The sequence below is a fragment of the Solanum stenotomum genome, chromosome 9 (genome assembly GCF_019186545.1).
Source record: "Solanum stenotomum isolate F172 chromosome 9, ASM1918654v1, whole genome shotgun sequence".
NCBI classification, from domain to species: domain Eukaryota; kingdom Viridiplantae; phylum Streptophyta; class Magnoliopsida; order Solanales; family Solanaceae; genus Solanum; species Solanum stenotomum.
The window spans coordinates 32,419,801-32,441,782 of NC_064290.1; positions in this window are offsets into that span (position 1 = coordinate 32,419,801).

The window sequence follows — 21,982 nt, forward strand, 5'->3', positions numbered from 1 at the left end:
GTCCCGATCTACGGACCGTAGACGGGGTCTCGTGAGTCCAAACCCTAAAGTTATCTGACCCGACCCGGACCCCCACTACTTAAAAGCCCCCATGTTTCAAATCATTTTCCTTCCCTCCATTACTCCCAAAACCGTTTCACCCACTCTTTAAACTCCCCAAATCACTCCATAACCACCACATAATATCCTCCCTTCCATATATTCCCAAAATCCCTTCCATACCAAAATCAACCCATCCCATAATCTAACAAAAAGGGTCCGGTGTTTGGTCAGTAACGAAAAGGTGACTTCTTGGTCTTGCTAAGCATAGTATCATCATGCAATCACCCCACTCCTTGTTACTTGTAAGGTAATAGACTTTCTCTTCACTTTGAATTTCGATTCATAGATTGAATATAGAGGGTCGGGAGTTGGGTCTTGACCTTGGGTAATTGTTAGATGAAATTGCATGATAAACTTGAATATTACAATGCCCTTGGAACGATAGATAGTGATTGTATAGCATTAGTGTAATGTGAGTTTATGTGATCGTAAATACTATATGCTAGTTTCGACTTAGGGTTCCACATCTAGTCTAAATTGTTGGGTATAATAATCGGTCGAAATCTTAAGAATGACGAACTAGCATATTTTAAGTTTGTAAATGCATGATGAGGTTGTGTTAATGTTGAAACCAAATGCCAAAAATGTATGATACCTGGCACTGATGGCTTCCACGATACCCCATCTACGGACCGTAGATCCATCTACGGACCGTAGATGGGGTTCGTCATTAGATGCACCTGCAAATTTTCACCAACTGTAAAACTACGGAGGTGGACTACGGTCCTTAGATCCATCTACGGATTGTTCTGCACTTCCGTGGTTTCCATCTGCGACCTATATGTCAGGTCCCCCTGATCCACGGAATAGATCCACGGACCGTAGATCAGTCTACGAACCGTAGGTCTCCTCCGTGGATGACCACTGTAGCAACTGTCAATTTTTTTTTTGTGGACTTAGTTTGGGTCGTTCTCAATTCTAAAAGTTTTTTTTTGCTGCATATGGTTAGTTTTGGCACTAATATCGTTCCCGCAAGTACGATGGCACCCAAGAAGATGGTCACCTATTCAAAATGGGGCAAGTCCAAATCTGTTGCCCCTAGTTTCCGATTGATTGATGAGGACACTGACACCGACTCTGACCCAGCATATGTGCCTCTCAACCCCAGGGCTTCTCGCGCTGCACCTAGAAGCACCCCCCGGAAGGTGCTCCCCGACGTAGTCACTGCCTCCCAGTCTGATGAGGAGCACACACTGATCGGGTCACCAACTGGGGCTGCTTCCAGTTCAGAGGGACCTATGTCTGGATCCGAATCTGCCCCTGCCTCAGGCTCCTAGTCTGCCCACTCTTCAAAATCAGAGTCTGTCCAGGCTACAGGGTCCAATGCCAAATCGTCCACAGGGTCTGGAGAGAATGACCAAGCCGCCTTGTCTGATGAAACAACTAGCTCAGAGTCCATACCTGCTCCACGGAATGATGAGCCCACACCTGTAGCCGGCGAGCTGAATAGGTGGTGCGTAGAGGGTCAATAGCAGATCTATCGGGATGCTAAGATGGTCAATGACAACCAAAAGATGGCCCGACTGATTCAAGAGGAGCGCAGAGTCTTCACGGGGAGCTTGCATACTGTTCCAGATATTCACCGGCTGTTCAAACTTCACAAGTGTGACTGGATGGCTCGAGACCCAGGGATGTATAGCGAGGAGATTGTCCGGGAGTTCTATTCTTCCTATGCTGCCACTCTCCGTGGGTCCATTTCCAAGCGATCAAAGACACTAGCTCAGGCCCCGCTCACTTCCACCTTGGTTAGAGGGTGTCCGGTGGACATATCACCCGCCACCATTAGCCGTTTTCTCTATGGTCCTACCACGGGGCACTCTTGGTCTCCTAACACGTCAGAGTTCGATTACCGCTAGGACATCATGTGGAGTGGCACTTTTCAAAGGAATGCTGAGCAGCGAGAGGCTGTTATACTATGGCTGGCCAGGTACATTGCTGCGGATGGCGAGTGGGCGGAATGGGTCACTGCTCCACGGTTGGGCATCCAGAAGGCCACGTTAAACTTTGTGGCCAAGTTCTTCTGGCTGCTGGTGCGTAACAGAGTGTCGCCTACAAAAGCTGACAATCAAGTCACTTGGGACAGAGCGGTAATGGTTGCAGCATTGGTAGCGGGAGTAGAGATCGACTTTGCCCGCATGCTGTTGGCAAAGATTCACGAGAGAGCTTTCAGGACCTCCACTACTTACCCCTTCCCCTGTCTGATCTTTCAGTTGTGCAGGGACTCTGGCGTGCCGATATGACATTGTGACAAGCTAGTCCACCCTACAGGAGCATTGGACATCGGCCTTATTCGGGATGACGCAAATGTGGCAGCACCTCGCAGAGAGCCTCAGGTGGAGGTGCCCCCTTTGGGTGCCGATCTTGCAGACACAGTGGGGCAGGCACAGGGTGATGACCTAAGCATCCCCGATCACACTGACATTGTTCAGGGCACCTCATCTCAGGCAGCTAGTATGGCTCCTAGCTCTTCCTGGTCCACATCGCAGTTAGGAGCCACTGTGGTCCCTTTGGCCAGAGTCCAGAAATTAGAAGCTCAAATGGCCACCCTGCTGCATCACGTCCAGCCGTGGATGCAAAAGTCCATCGCCGAGTCAGAGGCCAGAATAGAGCGTAGGATGGAGGGGATGATGGACCGTAAGGTCCTGGCTGTTAATAAGTGACTTGACGCCTTTGAGTTGCGAGTCCTCGAGCGATTAGCTCCGGCCACAGACTTATCTGCTTTGCAGGCTGACATAGCCAGCCTTCGGACTGATGTTGATGACATTCTTGCTGCACCTTCAGTTGAGACTCAGGCTGCCCCTACTGCGCTGACTGATGATACAATGCTGATGCTCTATTCAGTGGCATCGCCGTGGAGGGCCCTGCACCGACACATGCCAAGGGCAAGCGGCACCGCTCTCATCGCACGGAGGAAGAGAAAGCTCAGAAAAGACAGCGTCGGCAGGAGAAGGAGGCTAGGAGGGCTTCGATCACAGACGAAGAGTTGTGCCAGCAGAGGGTGCGTGAGAGAGCTGAAGGGGCATCGAGCTCTTCCCCAGTTGTAGAGGTTCAGCCTATTTTGAGGGGCGTTGTGAGCACCACTGATGGTGCGGAGCGGTTGATAGAGAGCACTACTGAGGGTGCTAGGATTGCTGAGGTGGGCACTACTGAGGGTGCCCCCACTGATGTTCCAGAGGGCTCCGGGAAACCGGACCCCCCTGCTTGATGATTCACCGGCGCTTTGCGCCACAGGTTTGTTTCACTCAAATCCATTCTCTTTTACTGTCTATGTATGCATTGTGGACAATTGCATCTAATTTTGTTGGGGGTGGGGTAAATGGACTGTGAGTGATAGGGTGAAGTCTGAGTAACCCAACTCATAAATCCTCTCTTGGGGTTTTCTTACCCATGTTCTTTTCCCCCAAGAGACTGTTTAATTTTTGTTGAACCGGCATGTCTTAGGATTGTATGTGTAGAAGCATGATATAGAATGAAGCATGATGGCTTATAAAAAAATGATACCTGTCAGATTCTGGGTTGTATGCTAGAAGTAGGCTACGATTAGTTGATTGTGTTGGCTCTGAGTATGACATAGTAACAATCGACCTTATGACATGACTAGACATGAAACTTGAACTGGGTAATCTGATAATCTGATAATGAAACTATGTGCCAAGAGTGGGTGAGAATCATTGACTGTTCAAATGGTTTTTGTGCAAAACTAGAACTTGCCCGGTTAGTCCTGCTAAGACAATTCAATCTAGAGGATAGGAAGTGATCATAGGCCGTTGTTCTGAAAAATCCACAAATTGCCTAGAAGGATTCAACCAAATGAAATAACTGTTCCCTTGGATCCAACTTTGAGCCTAAAAATAAACCATTTCTTTCTAAAACCCCGAACTAACTTTCCCATAATCTACTATGTTGGCCCCGGTCTCTCCTTGGACATGTGCACTTTGACTTAGGCCAAAAGCCTAAGTTGAGGGTGGCTAATGTAAAAAAAAAAAAGTAACTTCAATCTTGGCCCTGACCTAACATCGGGTATTGTGCACCTCAAATAATGAAAAATCCATAAGTTGAGGGTGGCTATGAAAGAGGAAACTGAAAGAAAAATGAGAAAAGAAAAAAAAAGGAAAGAGAAAGGAAAAGGTGAAGGATGTGACTTGTTAAAAGCGAAAGAAACGATAAAATAAAAGGAAAATGAGCTACTAAGTCTAAAGTCACATCCGTGGTTGAAGAGAATCAAGGGAAAGAAGGTAAAGCAATAATATGACAAAAATAGGGCAATAAGAGGTTAAAAGCCTAAGTGTAATGACAAGGAGGGCAGAAAGTCACTAAGCAGTACCCAAATGTACCACACCTGACCCTGAGCCTACGTTACAAGCCAATAAAGTCCTATAGTGATCCTAGAGTCTAGTTTGGAGAGTTAAGCAGTGAAAATAAGGGCAAGCTTATGGCAGTAAGCACTAACTGTATTTGAAATTACTTCTGAGCGTGAGTGTTGAATAAATCCTTGTACCATGAATGAAATTAAATTTTTGCGAAAAGAGGATTTCATTTGAAGTAAGGGCACTAGTTACATTGTTGGAAAGTTGGTACCTGGGTGACAGTGAGAAGGTGTCTGTTGTGTGTGAGTTGGTTGGTCTGTGTCATGATGTGATCCACATGAGTTGGCTTGTCGAGTCTAAGAGAACGAATGTGCACCCGAACAATGAGGAGGTAGAGAGCCATGTGATTGCTTGAGTTTAGAAATGCTTGCTTCTATACAAGTGTCGTTTAGAGTTGTAGTGCGTCGCTTGAGGACAAACAACGAATTTAAGTTGAGGGTGTTGATATACCGTGAGTTTACGGTATTTCTAATACATTTCACTTACAAGTTGTGTGTGTCTAGGGCCTTTTTATATTGGTTTTTATGTGTTTTTATCATGTTTTGCAGGAAAGGTGTTCAGGCGCGGAAGTTTAGAGACAGCTGAAGGAAATGCAGAAAAAGGGCATCCACGGAGGTGATCTACGGACCGTAGGTCCATTCACGGTCCGTAGGTTATGACCGTAGATCAGCAGGCATGGTATTGAGGACAAATCAGGGAAATCTGACCAAGTGTGGAACCACGGTGCCCATTGACGGTCCGTAGATTGATCTACGGACCGTACTGTTGATCCGTAGAGTGAGACTGCGAGGGTTCCAGTACCTGATTTTTGAAGATTCTAAGTATGGAGCTACGGAGGGGATTGATGGACCGTAGGTCGATCTACAGTCCGTAATGCTGGTCCTTCGTTTGCTTCAGAGAAGCTGATTTTTGGATGCTGAAATATTTTCTAAGTCCCGAGTGACGGAAGGGACTTATGGACCGTAGATCCATCGACGGTCCGTAAGTCAGTCTCGTGGATCGAAGACGCGTACCTGAACAAAACTTTCCTTAAATTGTTTCCTTTTTTATTTAGGATTTGTTTTCTATAAATAGGACATGTAAACCTCGTTTTTGGGGGTTAGACATTATTATTCTATTTTTGCTTTGGAACTTTGGAGATTAATTTGCAACTCTAGCAATTATTGATTTCCCAAGTTTGTTTTGAAGATTTTGGCTTTGCAATTCAAGTAAAAATTTCTGGGTTTATTATTCTCTCTATGTAAGTTCATGATTTCTTTATCTACAATTATGAATTGTGTTCTTGCCAATATGAGTAACTAAATCCACAACTAGGGTTGTGAGAATCATGATCGATTAACAAAGTATGAATAGTAAATAAGCAATTCTTGAATAGTGTGTTGCATGTATTGATAATTCTTTCGTTTAGAAGTCTTTTTAACAGTGGCCAACGTTAGAACTCGCCTTGTTACTACTTGCCGGACCAAGGAGGTAATTTACAAGAAAAGAATTATTAACATAGATTTAGTGTGATACTATCTAATAGGCTAGTGTCGATTGGTACGAAGTAATAACTAAGCCAAACATCGATTATGATGTCTAATATGAGGTAAAGGTAAGGGTTAGTAAATTATACACACGTAGCCGGACCAAGGTGCGGGGTGAAATTCTCTAGATGCCGGACCAAGGATTTAGAGATACCTAACTTATCACTTTGCATGTAATACACTAGAAAATGATTGCTATTACTAGGATTACTGCGTTATGAGATTGTGGGGAACACATATACGCTAGTTATTTCTTTTATCTTGATAACAACCAAAGTTGAGTTTGATTATTGATTACTTATTAAGTTGGTACTATTTGTTTCACACAAGCACAACCCCCCTTTTACTACCTGTTTCTGGAAACAATTTGACTAATTGAATATAATTGTTAGTTAAAGTAAAGTCTAAACCATTTTCCTCGTGGGATCGATCCCAACCTACAAGTTGGGTTCTTTACTTGATAACAATCGCTTATACTTCTGTAAGGAGGTGTAATTTGAGCGTATCAGCGACTCGCTGAGTTAGTCGGCGAGTTTTTCTGCAACTATGAAACATGATTTTTCACTATCATGTTTCTAATGCATTCGTTCAATTTATGTTGTCTTTCAGATATGACCAGACCCGAAGTACTCAAAAGAAACCCACCACACCGAGAGTGAGCATAAGGAGTGATCATTTAGGAGGAGGTTGTCCCACCATGATCAATGAGACCCAAACGTCCTCCGACTGGGGGGGGAAGGAATAGGGAAAGTAAAGAAACCTGCGGAGCCAAGCTCGAGTAGTTCTTTCTCCGACAACATTGGTATAGACTCCACCCACCTAACCAAGTCGGAGTATGATCGTGAGAACAATTTCAGGGTCTAGATCGCCATCCTTCGAGTCTGAACCCAAGGATGATCAAACCCTTTAGAGGAGAAAGGCTGAGTTGTGCTCCAAAGGGCTACATGATCCGCTAGACACCCAATCACTCTGACACCTCCTCCTCCTCCAGCACAGATAGCTGAGCTGGCACCACAAGTGCCCTTGGTACAGGCACCTCCGTCGCATTCGATGAATAAATTGAAGGCTGTCGGGTTGCGTACAATTTTGGAAGAGAAGAGGTTGTCCACTGATGGAGTGGTGGATCGGTATAACACCTCGAAAACTAGAAGGCTAAACTAGAGCTTGATGTGAGGGTTATAGTCGTGAGTTTAACCTCCCATACTTAAAATGAAGGGTTTCGGGGTAGAATGTCAAGGTACAACTCCCCAAGAACCAACCTATGGTCCTTGAGGAGGACCCTAGCAGGCTTTCCCAAATAGTGAACCACGAAAGGGACCCACTGTCACGTCCCAAACTTAAGGGGGCGCAACTGACTCCTAATGCCAAAACCCAGGCCCGAGCCGACTCTGCTGAACCATTTGCTACCCGCGCATGGCAGTGACATGCAATTAAGAAAACAAACAAGTATATCTCGGCTTAAAACTAAGCCCTCGGCCGGCAAGGCCCCTGTCAACAGATCTACAAAAGAAACAGCTACTCCCAAGAATTCATATAAAGAAAATGTCTACTAGCACAGAAGTCCTGATTCGGCCGTCAAGGCCACCATGATCTCTATACCAAAACTGAAAGTATGCATCTAACAAGACAACGCATCACACAACCAGCAAGCTTCAGCAAACCAACAAAATTAGGCCAGCATGGCCATAACGTAGTCATAAACCCCACACACTAGTCTGCAAGCCTCTAAGAGTAGTAAAGATTGGTGGGACAGGGCCCCAACCTACCCATGAGAATATATACAACAAAAGGTAACAAACCTCCCAACTCTGGCAGCTTCGGAGGAAAGGGGCTGACCAACCGAATAAAAGTCAATCCTGCTGATAAGGAGGTCTACTCGGTCGTCTGTCAGGACCTGCATGCATGAATGCAGCGCCCCAAGGCAATAGGGCGTCAGTACAAAATAATGTACAGAGTATGAAAGGCAATAGACTATGATGAGGTATCATGACATACTGGAATAATCTGATAAACAAATTAAGGATAAGATAATTGTACTGACCTGCTTCTAAATCTAAATTTATCAAAAATAATAAAACAACAACCTGACCAAGCCCCCATAAGCTCGGTAGGTACAAACAGCACACAAAACCACCTACTCAGGCCCCCATAAGCCCGGAAGGTGCCAATCAGCCTGTATACCCCTATCGATAGTCCCCTAGCCCCGCAGGCAGTCACATAGCCCTCTTAAGCATCAACATAGCTTATAGACAACTCATAGCCCTCTTAGGCAACAACATGGCCTTGTAGGAAGCACATAACCTTCTTTGGCGTCAATATATATACCTGTAGGCAACTCATAGCCCTTCTAGGCATCAATATAGCCCCGTAGGCAACTCATAGCCCTTCTAGGCATCAATATAGCCCCGTAGGCAACTCATAGCCCTTTTAGGCATCCATATAGCCCTGTAGGTAGAACATAACCCTGCTAGGCATAGATCACATTCCTGCAGCTAACCACAATAGCCTAAAGGCAATAATAACAATCCAACAACTAAAAGTGAACAATTTAGTTATAGGTAACCTATACAAATAGCCTCTAAGTCGTGTCCAACATACGAATGTTACTACAGAATAAGAATCTCGATAAGAGAGGATTATACGCACTCGAGCAGCCAACAATCAACAATAATGGCTACAAGTATAACAATGATAACAACTCAATTACATTGCTCCTAAGCTTTAAGGAACATGCCATAGGAAGAGAATAGCCTTAACATACCTTTTTCGCTAAATTCACGTGGCCTAACGACTTTAACTCATAACTCCCTCGATACTACAACAAGGTAGGACCATAATTAACACACAAAATAAAAGATACCATGATAATACGATAAAAGAGATGTATTCGAACCCCTGCTGTCCCAACAATAAAGTGTGAAATGCTACGCAATTGATAGAACAAATTATACCACGATGATGAGCTCAACGCGTAGAACAACTTTCGTCAAGGACTTAAGTCGAGAAAATGTATACTCCACTTGATCCTAGAAATGGGTTTCTATGTTTTCTCTGTATATTTAGCTTAAAATGAAGAAAAAAACTCGAAGAAGAAGATATATACAACTTTCCACCGACCTAGGGCCCCACCTCACGTGCTTGCTTGCGCAGTCCTACAAAAACGCAAATATCTCTCTATTCTGAACTCGTATGAACAAATGGTTTAATGCGTTGGAAACTAGACTCGTAGACCTTCGATTCGATAGTTTGTGGGCCCCACAACTCTTTATATATTGGGAGAAAACCTCCAAGACATTTGACCCAAATTTCAGAAAAATCTTTAAGAAGGAACTTACGATAACTTCCGCCAACTTTTATTTTTCCACTTACCTAACTTCAAAACTTGAGATGCAACACTTGAAAACTTAAAATAGGACATACCACATCATTCTTAATTCACCCTCTTTATCTTTCCATGGAGATACGAGTTAATTTAGACATTTTGAAAAGTCGGGGTGTTACACCACGACTTATGGTCGAGGGGTCGTGGGCCAGGGTCCTAGAAACATAGTTGCAGACCACCACCCACGGTTGACCAGCACACCCCGTGGGTCCATCCATGGCCCGTGGGTATGCTCTCGTGGGTGAGGCAGTGGTCAACTTGAGTTGGTTAAGTGAGGGGTAATGTGAAACTTTTCAGAATTAATTAATTATTAAGTGATGTCATTTTATACTAATTTAGACTAACTATATAATGATTTAAGACCTCTAAATTAAGTCATCCTCCTAATAATTCCAAATCCCAAAAGAAAGATCCAAACCCTCTCCAAAAATTCTCTGTCTAGAACATCAAGGAAGAAGAAGAAGGAAGTTGGAGCAAGGGCTGAAAGAACAAGGTTTTTCTTCTCAAATTAATTGGATTTCATTGCTAAGGAATGGTAGTCCTTCATCCATTGATAGTTTTCATCCATGGAGTCCCTTCAAAACTCAATTTCGAAGATAGAAATTTACCCAAAAGCTAGGGTTTGACTCCAAACCATGGATTCATTTCAAAAACAATTCTAATGATTTAATTACCTTATATTATCATTGAATTGATGATTATTATGGTTTTAATGATGAAATTTCTCAAGAATCCATGAAATCTCCTCACATCCCAATTATGATCTTGTGATGTGGGTTATTATGCTTGTAGTAATTGAGTTATTTGAATTATGATTATATCCATGTCTAATGTAGTAAGTATAGATGTGTTGATTGAATATGATCTTTGATCCTTGAGGGGTAAAAGTATGAGAATTATGCATGATTATGAGATTTATGTATGTGCTTTAAAAACACTTTGAGAGTGAAGTGTCCATGATTATGATAATGTTGTTGTGTTGATTGAAAGGCTATTATCATGAACACATAATGAACATGATGTGAAAGGTTTTCTCACATAATGATGATTCTAAAGTTGAAAGACTTTCTCACCTAGAGAATCTAAATGAAGACATGGACAATGAAAGGTTATTCTCACGCATGATCTAAGAGCTATCCTAATGACCTCTATTGGATTGATTGTCAAGGACATCCATCCAAAAGACATGAATCAAGTTAGAACTTGAGAAAGTATTTTGTGGGAATTATTCTTAGCACCGAGTGGATATTGATATGAGACAGAAACCCTCATGTGAGTTACGCTCGGTTTCTAGGAGCAATCTGTTGAGATGGATGCCTTTACGTGAGTTGAGCCCGGGTATCTAGTAACAATCTCCTTGTCCCATATGGTCTATGTCGGTTAAGGCTAATTTCCCACAAGCTCAAGTTTAGTATGAACTATGGCTACTCAAGCAACTTTACTTAGTATGGGTGAGAGTATGGGATCTTATTCATGCATTGTACAAGTATGCTTTGAGGGTAGTCATGGTATGCTACTCTTATATTATGATGATTTATGTAATGAATATGCTTATGACTACATTGTTAAGTAAGTTTGATATAAGGGCTACTTGTAATGATGTATGCTAAATTGGATTGTTGCTATAAGTTGCTTTTCTTGATATAATTGATTAAAAGTGAATGTTTCCTTGTCTATCAGAAATAAGCTAAGTATGAGATCAAAAGATGGTAAACATGAATGAGGATCTAAAGTGACTTGCTTAGCATGGATGAGATTATGGGATCTTATCCATGCCTTGCACAAGCTTTCCTTGAGGTGACTTATGAAGTGTTTCTCTTATGTCATGTTAAACTAGATTTTTTGTTTATTCCTATGACTATGTGTTATCTCTTATGCTCATAGCCTATGATATATTATGACGTCTGTTATGCTTATGACTTATGTTTTTCCACTATCTTCGAAATGATGATTTAACTTAGCAAAGTTCATGCATTCAACTAAAATGTCCCTTTTTGCATGTTTTCAATATTTTTATGAATGGCTGTCATACTTAGTGCATTTTTGCACTAACCTATATTTTCCTACATTTTTCGCCAAGTGTAGGGTGCAGTTTTCAAGGTGGTCCCCATTGTTGCTAAAACTTGGATTTGATGATTCCACCTAGATTTTGGGTGAGTCCTCATGGTTCGAGGATGGATGCTTTTACTTAGTAGTTTCATTCTTGTATTTTTTGTGGACTAAATTGTATGAGCTGTGTCCCTATTTGATTCAAGTGTTGTAATAGATGGCTATTTTGAAACAAGTCTAGATTTACGCTTTGCTTTTATGAAAAACTTTTTAAGACTTGAAATGTATTTTAATCCGTATTGTTCTATGCTGATGTTATGATATACTAAGTGGCTTACATGGTGCCTCTTGGGGTACTATGTACCTTGTTACATTTAGCGGGTACCCCTGGGTCGTTGATGAGTCCACAAATTGGACTTATTTAGGTCTATATTTTGATATAATTACTGTCCTCAAATGCATATTTTGTCTCAATATCGGATGAAAATCCTTAAGTTTCAGGTATTTGGAGCTTGAGGCAAGGCATGGACACTAATTGGCAAGAAGGAACAAAGTGGCTGAAAAGAACGAAGAAATGAAGGCCTAAAGATCACCGAGCCCAGTGGGAGAGTCGCCGATCAACCTGAATATTGCCTTTTGTTCCAGTGTGCTGAACCCTGAAGGGAAAGATCAAGTTGGCGATGAAATGGAGCAATCAGCGTGTCACCGAGCAGTTCCACGAAGCAGTACCATATTGCCTAACGACCCAAAATGCAAAGATGGAGAAGGCAAAAGCCGAAAGGCGAAGAACCAGATCAAAGGGGGGATCGCCGAGTGCCTCGGCGATCTCGACTAATTGCGTCGAATGATCCGCCGTAACACAAATTTTCAAAACCTATAAATGCTTATTTAAAATTTTATTTCAGAGATAAATTCTATTTTTCTAAGTTTAAGTTTTAGAGGGTTTCAGAGACTTTGTTCTAAGATCTTGAAGATTCAAAGGGTTTTAACTCCAAGAAATTGGACGTGGGTCTCGAAGATTCTTCAGTCTTGATGTGTTTTAAGACTTAATCCTTCATACCCAGTTGATGGAAACTGATATTGGTATAAATTTTATCTCTTTTACATATCTAGCTAAAACCCCAATTCTTGGGGTGTGATTTTGTGAATATGGGTTAGATTATCTGTTCGGTCTTGCTTGTTTATGGTTTATTTGTTGTTTAGATGTGATTTCGTTTAGTAGTTGTGTATGAACTTAATGGAATTATAGTTGCAAATACGATTTCATCTTAGTGTTTTTGGCTTGCTCGAGATAGAGGTCGTAAAACTAAGACTACTAAATTTATAGCCGGTGGTATTGGGTCAACATGGTTTCATCTTGAGAGAGTGAATCCTAGTCCTTCTCCCACATATTTAGCTTGAGAGAGTGAATGGGATAAGGCGGAGGCTGTGCTTAATGCGGCAACTCGGTGTTTGAGAGAAATCGAGTTGATTCGGGATAAGTTGCCCGAGAGAGAATTTATCCCCACTATAGTCTAGGCGAGTCACAAATACTCAATAATTTACTATCAAAAGCATGTACCCGATAGTTTAGTCTATCCCGTATTCCTATCACATCCTAAGAATCCCGTCTTTCTTATATTTTTACTGTTTTTGTTATTAGCATAATACAAACCCCATTGATAATTGACGTTTGCGTCACCCCTTTTTGCTTTAGTAAGTTTATATTCGGTAATGTCTATAACTATGACTAATTAGAACTTAATTTTATTTTTCAATTAATTCTCAAAACTACTCCCTTGGGACTCTACCTCAACCCTTGGTTGGGTTACTTTACTATTGTACAATTGTAGACACTTGAATTGGAAGTTGTGTCTTGATTTTGCAAACAGTCGTGACAAACTTGGTAATCAGAGCACAAGGTTTAGAATGATTCTAGATTGTTGACTCATAATACAAGTCTAGTAGAGTCTTATTTATGAGTGTGAAGTGCGCCACATTTATAAATGAGAGGCTATAAGATGTTTAGGAAATTTCATTTCATTACTCTTAAGTCGTGCCTTAGAGTTTGGTTCTATTAAGTCCCTCTCCTAATCCTTCTCTTGTGTCTTCAAGATATGAATACACGAAGGGCTAACACTAGAAGAATGGAGGGTGACCATGTGAATGAAGAAGCTCCTTAAAATATTCAAGCTCCTCAAGCAATCAAGCTTCGATTAATCTTCGGCTATGCCAGATGTGGAGGTTAGGTTGACTTTTCAAATGTTAGCCCAAGCTATGACTACTCAAACTCAAGCTGTAACGACTCAAGCTCAAGCAGTGACAACTCATGCCAATAGAGATGTTGTGACACATGTTAATTCGGCTGCTTCAAGGGTTAGGAATTTTGCTAGAATGAAACCTCCTGAGTTTCATGGCTCTAAAGTAGAAGAGGACCCTCATGAATTTATGGAGGAGGTTTATAAAATACTTGCTATTATGGGGGTGACTTCTGTAGAGAAAGCGGATTTGGCTGCTTACCAATTGAAAAGTGTTGCACAAGTATGGTATAATCAATGGAAGAACAATAGGCCGGTAGGAGCAGGTCCAATAGAGTGAGAAGTGTTCAAACTAGAATTTACTGATAGGTTCCTTCCCCGAGAGTTGAGGGAAGCTAAGGTGGAATAATTCATTAACCTCAGGCAAGGTAGCATGAGTGTTAAAGAGTACGCCTTGGAATTTACCCAACTATCGAAGTATGCTCCATCTATGGTGGAGGATCGAGGGATAAGATGAGTAGGTTTTTGACGGGTGTGTCCGACTTGGTAGTAAAAGAATATCTTTCGGCAATGCTCCATACTGTTATGGATATCTCACATCTTATGGTGCATGCCCAACGAATTCAGGAATTAAAGCATAAGAAGAAGAATAGGGAGGTGAAGAGAGCTAGGACCGGTGATGGGAACTTCTCCAATGCTAGGTACGATAAACAAAGGTTCTCCAACCAAGGTTCCTCAAATGCTTCCCCAAGGGTATACAAGGATAGGTTGTCTAACCTTAAACCTCAAGGAGGAAATGGAGGTGGTTCTTTTTTTGAAAGATCTACATGTACCAAATGTGGGAAGGAATATGCAGGTAAGTGCCTAGTTGACACATATGGGTGCTTTGGGTGTGGAAAGAGTGGTAAAAAGATTAGAGATTGCCCGATGCTCATGGCAAAAGAGAGAGAGGCCAAGTGAGCCTCTCTTAGTAGCCTGTATCCCAATGCTCCAAAGCACAGTCGCTTCTATGCGATCCGGTCTAGAAAGGACCAAGAAACTCTCCGGATGAAGGCACCAGTATGTTGATAGTTTCCATTTAGATGTAAAGGTTTTATTAGATCCTGATGCTACTTGTTAGACTTTGATGTTATCCTTGGTAGGGTTTGGATGGATTGTTGTTAGACCTCTATTGATTTTAGAACCTGGTATGGTTATTATGAGTTTTTGATTATGTCATTCGAGATTGCTTGAAATAAGGGGTACTCGAGGAATTAGTAAGGGTTTCCTCCAAAGGGGGAGATGGTGTGATTAGATAGTAAGGTTGGGGAGTATCCTGATATCCTCATCTCTTTCTTCTACTCCTACTCTAGCTTGAGACAAAGAGTTTCTCTTAGCCTGTATTATGTTATAGAGTCATGAGTGTTTTATGTGTTCCCATGATTTCCTTATGTGGTGCATGTTCATGAAAAACTTGTGTTTTGAAAGAAAATGAAGTTGCATGATTAATTTTCCCCATGTTGTTGTGCATATAGTATAAGTTTCCTATTTGACTTCATGAGATGAATTGATGAACATGCCTTATATGTATATGTTTTTCTTGAGTAGTTGGTCTAATGGTTTCATGGATAGTGTTAAGTATGCTTTTTGTTGGAGAAGGTAGTTCCTTCTATGAACATGTGGAATGTTGAGTTTCATGCATAATGGGCTGTTAGATGTAGTTCCTACTTCCTTGTGTTGCATTGAGTATGTTTGAGATGGAGTTGATGTTCCTTGTTTTGATGTTTCATGCATGATGGGCTCCTAGTTTTGAGTCATTATTTCTGTAAGGTGTCTAGATTGTTATTCGAGGCTGAATGTTCCCAAGGAGGAGATAATGTAACACCAGGAGGAGATAATGTAACACCCCAGAAACTAGAAGGCTAAGCTAGAGCTTGACGTGAGGGTTAGAGTCATGAATTTAACCTCCCGTACTTAGAATGAAGGGTTATAGGGAGATCATCAAGGTACAACTCCCCAAGAACCAACCAAGGTCTTTGACGAGGACCCTAGCTGGCTGCCCAAAATAGTGATCCAAGAAAGGGACCCATGCCCAGTGGGTGAGGGGTCCCAGAAACATAGTTGCAGACCACCACCCATAGTTGACCATCATGCTCCGTGGGTCCATCCACCACCCGTGGGCGTGGTTTCGTGGATGAGGCAGTGGTCAACTTGAGTCGGTTAAGTGAGGGGTAATATGGAACTTTCCAGAATTAATTAGTTATTAAGTGACGTAGTTTTATATTAACTATATAATGATTTTAGACCTCTATATTAAGTCATCTTCCTCATAATTCCAAATCATAAAAGAAAGACCCAAACGCTCTCCAAAAATTCTCTTTCCAGAACTTCAAGGAAGAAGAAGAAGGAAGTTGGAGCTAGGGGTGAAAGATCAAGGTTTTTTTTCTAAAATTCATTGGATTTCATTGCTAAGGTATGTTATTCCTTCATCCATGGATAGTTTTCATCCATGGAGTCCCTTCAAAACTCTATTTCGAAGATAGAAATTTCCCTAAAAGCTAGGGTTTGACTCCAAGTCATGGATTCCTTTAAAAAATGATTCTAATGATTTAATGACATTATATTATCATTGAATTGATGATTATTATGGTTTTTATGATGAAATCTCCTAAGAATCCATGAAATCCCCTTAGTTCCGAATTATGATCTTGTGATGTGGGTTTGATGATAGAAGAAGGATATTATGAGATTATGCTTGTAGTAATTTTGTTATTTGAATTATGATTATATCCATGTCTAATGTAGTAATTCTAGATGTGTTTATTGAATATGAACCTTGATCCTTGAGGGGTAAAAGTATGAGAATTATGCAAGATATGAGATTTATGTATGTGCTTTAAGAACACTTTGAGAGTGAAGTGTCCATGACTACGATAATATTTTTGTGTTGATTTAAAGATTATTCTCATGAACACATAATAAACATGATGTGAAAGGTTTTCTCACATAATGATGATTCTAAGGTTGAAAGGCTTTCTCACCTAGTGAATCTAAATAACGACATGGACGGTGAAAGGTTATTCTCACGCATAATCTAAGAGCTAGCCTAATTAAATCTTTTGGACTGATTGTAAAGGACATCCTTCCATAAGACATGAATCAATTTAGGACTTAAGAAAGTATTCCTTTGGAATTATGCTTATCACGAGTGGATATTGATATGAGATGGAAACCTCACGTGAGTTGAGCCCTGGTTTCTAGGAGCAATCTCTTGAGATGGATGCCTTCACGTGAGTTGAGGCCGGGTATCTAGTAACAATGAATTTGTCCCATAACTCCATGCCCCCGTTGGTTATTTAGCTATTGGATCCTCCTAAGCTAAAATAATGGTTCTACCTTAGGCAAGCAGGACAACCCTTTTTGGTGTGGGTAACACCGTATTCCATGTTAAACTCACATGGTCTCTGTCGGTTAAGGTTAATTTCCCACTAGGTCAAGTCTAGTATGAATATGTCTACTCAAGTAGCTTTACTTAGTATGGGTGAGAGTATGGGATCTTATTCATGCATTGCACAAGTATGCTTTGAGGGTAGTTATGATATGTTACTCTTATGTTATGATGATTTATGTAATAAATATGCTTATGACTACATTGTTAAGTAAGTTTGATATGAGGGCTACTTGTAATAATGTATGCTAACTTGGATTGTTGCTATAAGTTGCTTTCCTTGATATGATTGTTTAAAAGTGAAAATGCCCTTGTCTATGAGAAATAAGCTAAGAATGAGATCAAAAGATGGTAAACATGAATGAGGACCTAAAGTGACTTGCTTAGCATGGATGAGATTATGGGATCTTATCCATGCCTTGCCCAAACTTGCTTTGAGGTGAGTTATGAAGTGTTTCTCTTATGTCATGTTAAACTAGATGCTTTGATTATGCCTATGACTATGTGTTATCTCTTATGCTCATAGCCTATCACTTATTATGATGTCTCTTATGCTTATGACTGATGTTTTTCTCCTATATTCAAAATGATGATTTAACTTAGCTAAGTGCATGTATTCAACTTAAATGTCCCTTTTTGCATGTTTTCAATGTTTTTATGCAGGGCTAACCTACTTAGTGCATTGTTGTACCAACCCATATTTTGCTATATTTCCCCCAAGTGTAGGGTCCGATTCTCAAGGTGGTTCCCATTGGGCTAAGACTTGGATTTCATCATTCTTCCTAGCTTGTGGGTGAGTCCTCATGATTCAAGGACATATGCTTTTACTTAGTAGTTTCATTCTCGTATTTTTTTTGGACTAAGTTGTATGGGTTGTGTCCCTATTTGATTCAAGTGTTGTAATATATGGCTATATTGAGACAAGTCTAGACTTCCGCTTTGATTTTATGAAAAACTTTTTAAGACTTGAAATATGTTTTACTCCGTATTGTTCTATGCTTATGTTATGATACAGTAAGTGGCTTACATGGTGCCTCTCGGGGTACTATGTTCCTTGTTACATCTAGGGGGTACCCCTGGGTAATGACAATTAGGTTCCACAAATTTGAGAGGTTGTAAATCTCCAAGCCCCTTACATACCTTCTTGGGTCCATGAATTCTATGAGGAGTATGGGAAGATGGACCCAAAAGGCAAGAAGAAGGCCATTTCATTTGCACCTGTTGATCATGTGGTCGTGCGAGGTAAAAAGGTGAAGTGTAGCAGCTCCGATATAAATGAAGCACTGTGTTGCACATTTCAGACAATTCACTTCTTAGTAGATCATATTCAGAAAAAGACCCTAGACGACCTTTGTAACGACTTGGAAAATGATAGGCTAAACTAGAGCCTAAACGTGGGGTTAATGTCACGAGTTAAGGGCTAGCGCTAAGGGTTTTGGGTGTAGGCCATGGTTTGGGAACCTAGGCTACCTAAAACTAGTCCTAGCTACTGCCTCCCTAGACCATGAGGGTCTTCATGACCCGTGGTGGCCACCACGAGTCATGGTGCCACCCGTGGTGGCAAGGCAGCATGCTCAAGTTTGATGCCAAGCCAAGGCACCCCTTCACGAGCCACTTCACGACTCGTGTTCATGACCACGGGCCGTGAGAAGGCTTGTGGGGTTGCCTTTGCTTGGTGGGAGATGTTGCAAGTTGAGGGAGCTACTGTCCCAAAGTTCACGGGCACCACCACGAGCCGTGGTGCCCTAGACGGTCCGTGAAAGTGAACTTGGAGTTCACTTAGGCTCAAGGGAGGCAAGGGAACTTGACCTAGGTGCTGCCCCATGACCACGAGCTTCACCACGGATCTTGGGAGCTTCCGTGGACTTGCCTTGACCTTGGAGGGATTGGCAAGGATGGGAGGCACACTGCCTCAAGGACCACGGCACCACCACGAGCCATGGTGCCCCTCATGACCCGTTTAGTTTGGCGTGGTCCATAACGGGCCTCCTCAAGTTGGGGATTTCTGGTAATTTCGTTTAGATGTTTTATTATGTGGGGTTGATTTTAAATGGTTTATATGATAAATATATAAGGTTTTAAGTCTTTTTAACCAGTCATTCTCTCATTTTTCCCAAATCAAATCCCAAAGTTCTCTCTCTATATTTCTCTCTAACTCAAGGAAGAAGAAGTGGGAGCTAGGTTTTTGGATTCAGGGCTTTCTTCATTGAATTTCTTGGGAAATCTTAGCAAAGTTATGGTGATCCTTCATCTAGTGTTAGCTTTCACCCTAGAGCCAAATTCAAAGTAAACTTCTAAAGATTTCAAGTTCATGAAAATCTAGGGTTTTACTCACTCTCATGGGTTCTTTCACCAAATGGTTTTAAAAGGTTTCTAATGGAATATTATGGTTATATTGTTGTTATATTGATGATTTAAGATGAAAATAATCCATGAACCCATGATTTCTCTCCATTCCTAGTTTATGCCTTTATGAAGTGGGTTGCTTGATAATGAATGTATTTGAATAGAACTTGTTTAAATGGCTTTGGATTGTTGAAATATGTCATTACCCATGCTTATTTTTTGGTGCATTGTTGGTGTATTGGTATGTGAGGTTTATGGCCTTAAAAGCTAGATATGAGAAAATACTGGTTGATTTAGAATTGTTAACTCGATGTTGATCCACTTGAAAGGTAGAGGTGTTTACTTATTATGTACATTGTGACCATGGCCTTGAAGGCATAGTATGAGAAATTGAAGTGTTATCATGACATTGTATGCATGAGAATTCAATGAAGCTAAGGTGATCATGTCTTGAATGTGAATGTGTTATTATTGAAAGGCCTTTTCTCAATTTGACACTTATGAATGTTGATGATAGAATATGAAAGATTATTCAATATATAGTATACCTTGAATTGGTAGGGCTTATGCATCCTTTTCTTGTATAAATGATTATATTGTTGATTGGTGAATTCTTAGATCGGTAGGCTAGTAGCACCTTTCCACTCATGTTAATAATGAACCTTGGAATCGGTAGGCCTATGGCACCTTTTCAAGAAGGTTAATGATGAGTCTTGAACCGGTAGGCCTATGCCACCCTTTCAAGAAGAGTTAATGAGCTTTCCAAAATATACCTTGAATCGGTAGGCTTAAGGCACCCTTTCATGTATAATGAATGAATTGGAGTTGGTAGGCCAATGGAACCCTTCATATGTGATAATGTCAAGGTAATGAACTATTCTATGGGAATGTAGGCTAAGCACCGAGTGGATTTGGTTAGATGGAAACTCCCCCAAAGTTAGGCATAAGTTTCAATGATCGTCTACCTTATCCTATAAACTATGTGCCCGCATAGGTCTAGATAGTGGATCCACCTAAGCTATATGAACCGGTCTCTTTAGGCAAGTAGTCCACCTTTTTACGGTGTGGGGACTTATGACACCGGATTCCATGAAAAGCTCTCATGGTCTATGTCGGTTAATGCTTACTTCCCATCATGTGAGATTTCATTGTGGGTCTTGATAGGTTTTACGAACTGTAGGTAGTAGTATGGGATGCTACCTATACATTGCACGAGTAGGCTTTGAGAGGGTCATAGTGAGTTTCTCTAAATCTTAATGGCTATGATATGAAAGTGTCTTAAATGGAGTAATTGAAGAATGTTAGCTCTTAAATGCTTAATATGATATGTATGCTATACTTGGGTTATATTATGAGTTACTTTCCGTTGTCATGCCTTATGAAATGATGTCTTTTATGTATGAATATGGCTTATAGATGAAAGAAAATGAATGGTAGGTTTACTTTAGGTGACCTAAATGTGATGCCCTAGTGTGGATGGTGGTATGGGACGCTATCAATACATTGCACAAGGTATAACATAAGGGTTGCTTAAGGTGAAGGTCCAAGGTAAAGGTAATGGTTTCCATGTGATATTGTTTAAGTGTGAAGTTATGACTTATATGATGTTAATGCTTGTATATGATGTCTTTTATGTTACTGTACATGATGTTTCTAAAAAGTGGCATAATGCATGGTTTCCAACCAAAATGTCCCCTTTTAAAGCATGTTTTGTATGGTCATCATACTTAGTACATTTCTGTATTCTAACCCATATTTCTCATGTTTTTACTATAAGTGTAGGTTTCGGCAAGTGATTCCTCCTAGCTAGTTTGAAGTGTTGGATTGCTTTCCTCCAAGACTTGGTATGTCCTCATGGTTCGAGGAGAAGACTTATGTTCCCTTATTTCATGTAATAGACATTTTTAGTAGTTGTTTTTTATGGGAAATGATGGTGTCCCTATTATGTTTTAAGCTTGGGTCTAAGATGGCCATGTGAGACTTAGACTTCCGCTGTACTCCAAGTTTTCCTTTAAATAAAGTTTTGATATTTTGGATACAAATGAATTTTAATTCTGCACTATTTCTATTTCAAATGCAATGAAATGCTATGCGGCTTCTATGAGTCTTTTCGGAATCTTGTATGCTGTGTCGCATCCGGGGACTAGACTCGGGTCGTCACAAATATGGTATTAGAGCACAAGATTTTGGAAATGATTTTTAGGATCAAAGTCTCACAAGCCACATCTAGTAGAGTCTTGTTCATCTGTGTGAGTCGCGACACATCTATGAGCGAGAGGCTATAGGACGTTAGAAGTTACACTTCTTTGATATTCTTGAAGTCGTGCCTTAGAGTTTAGTTCTGTAAGTTTTCTTTTCCTAACCCTTCTCTTGTGTTAATAGGATATGAATACAAGAGGGAGACCCGCAAGGAGGGTAGGAGAAGAGAATGTGAATGAGGGAGTTCCTCCCCAAGGTCCTCAAGATGTCCAAGTTCCGGATATGACCAATGAAGAGATTAGGTCGGCTTTCTTAATCATCGCCCGAGCCATGGTGGCTCAAGTAAC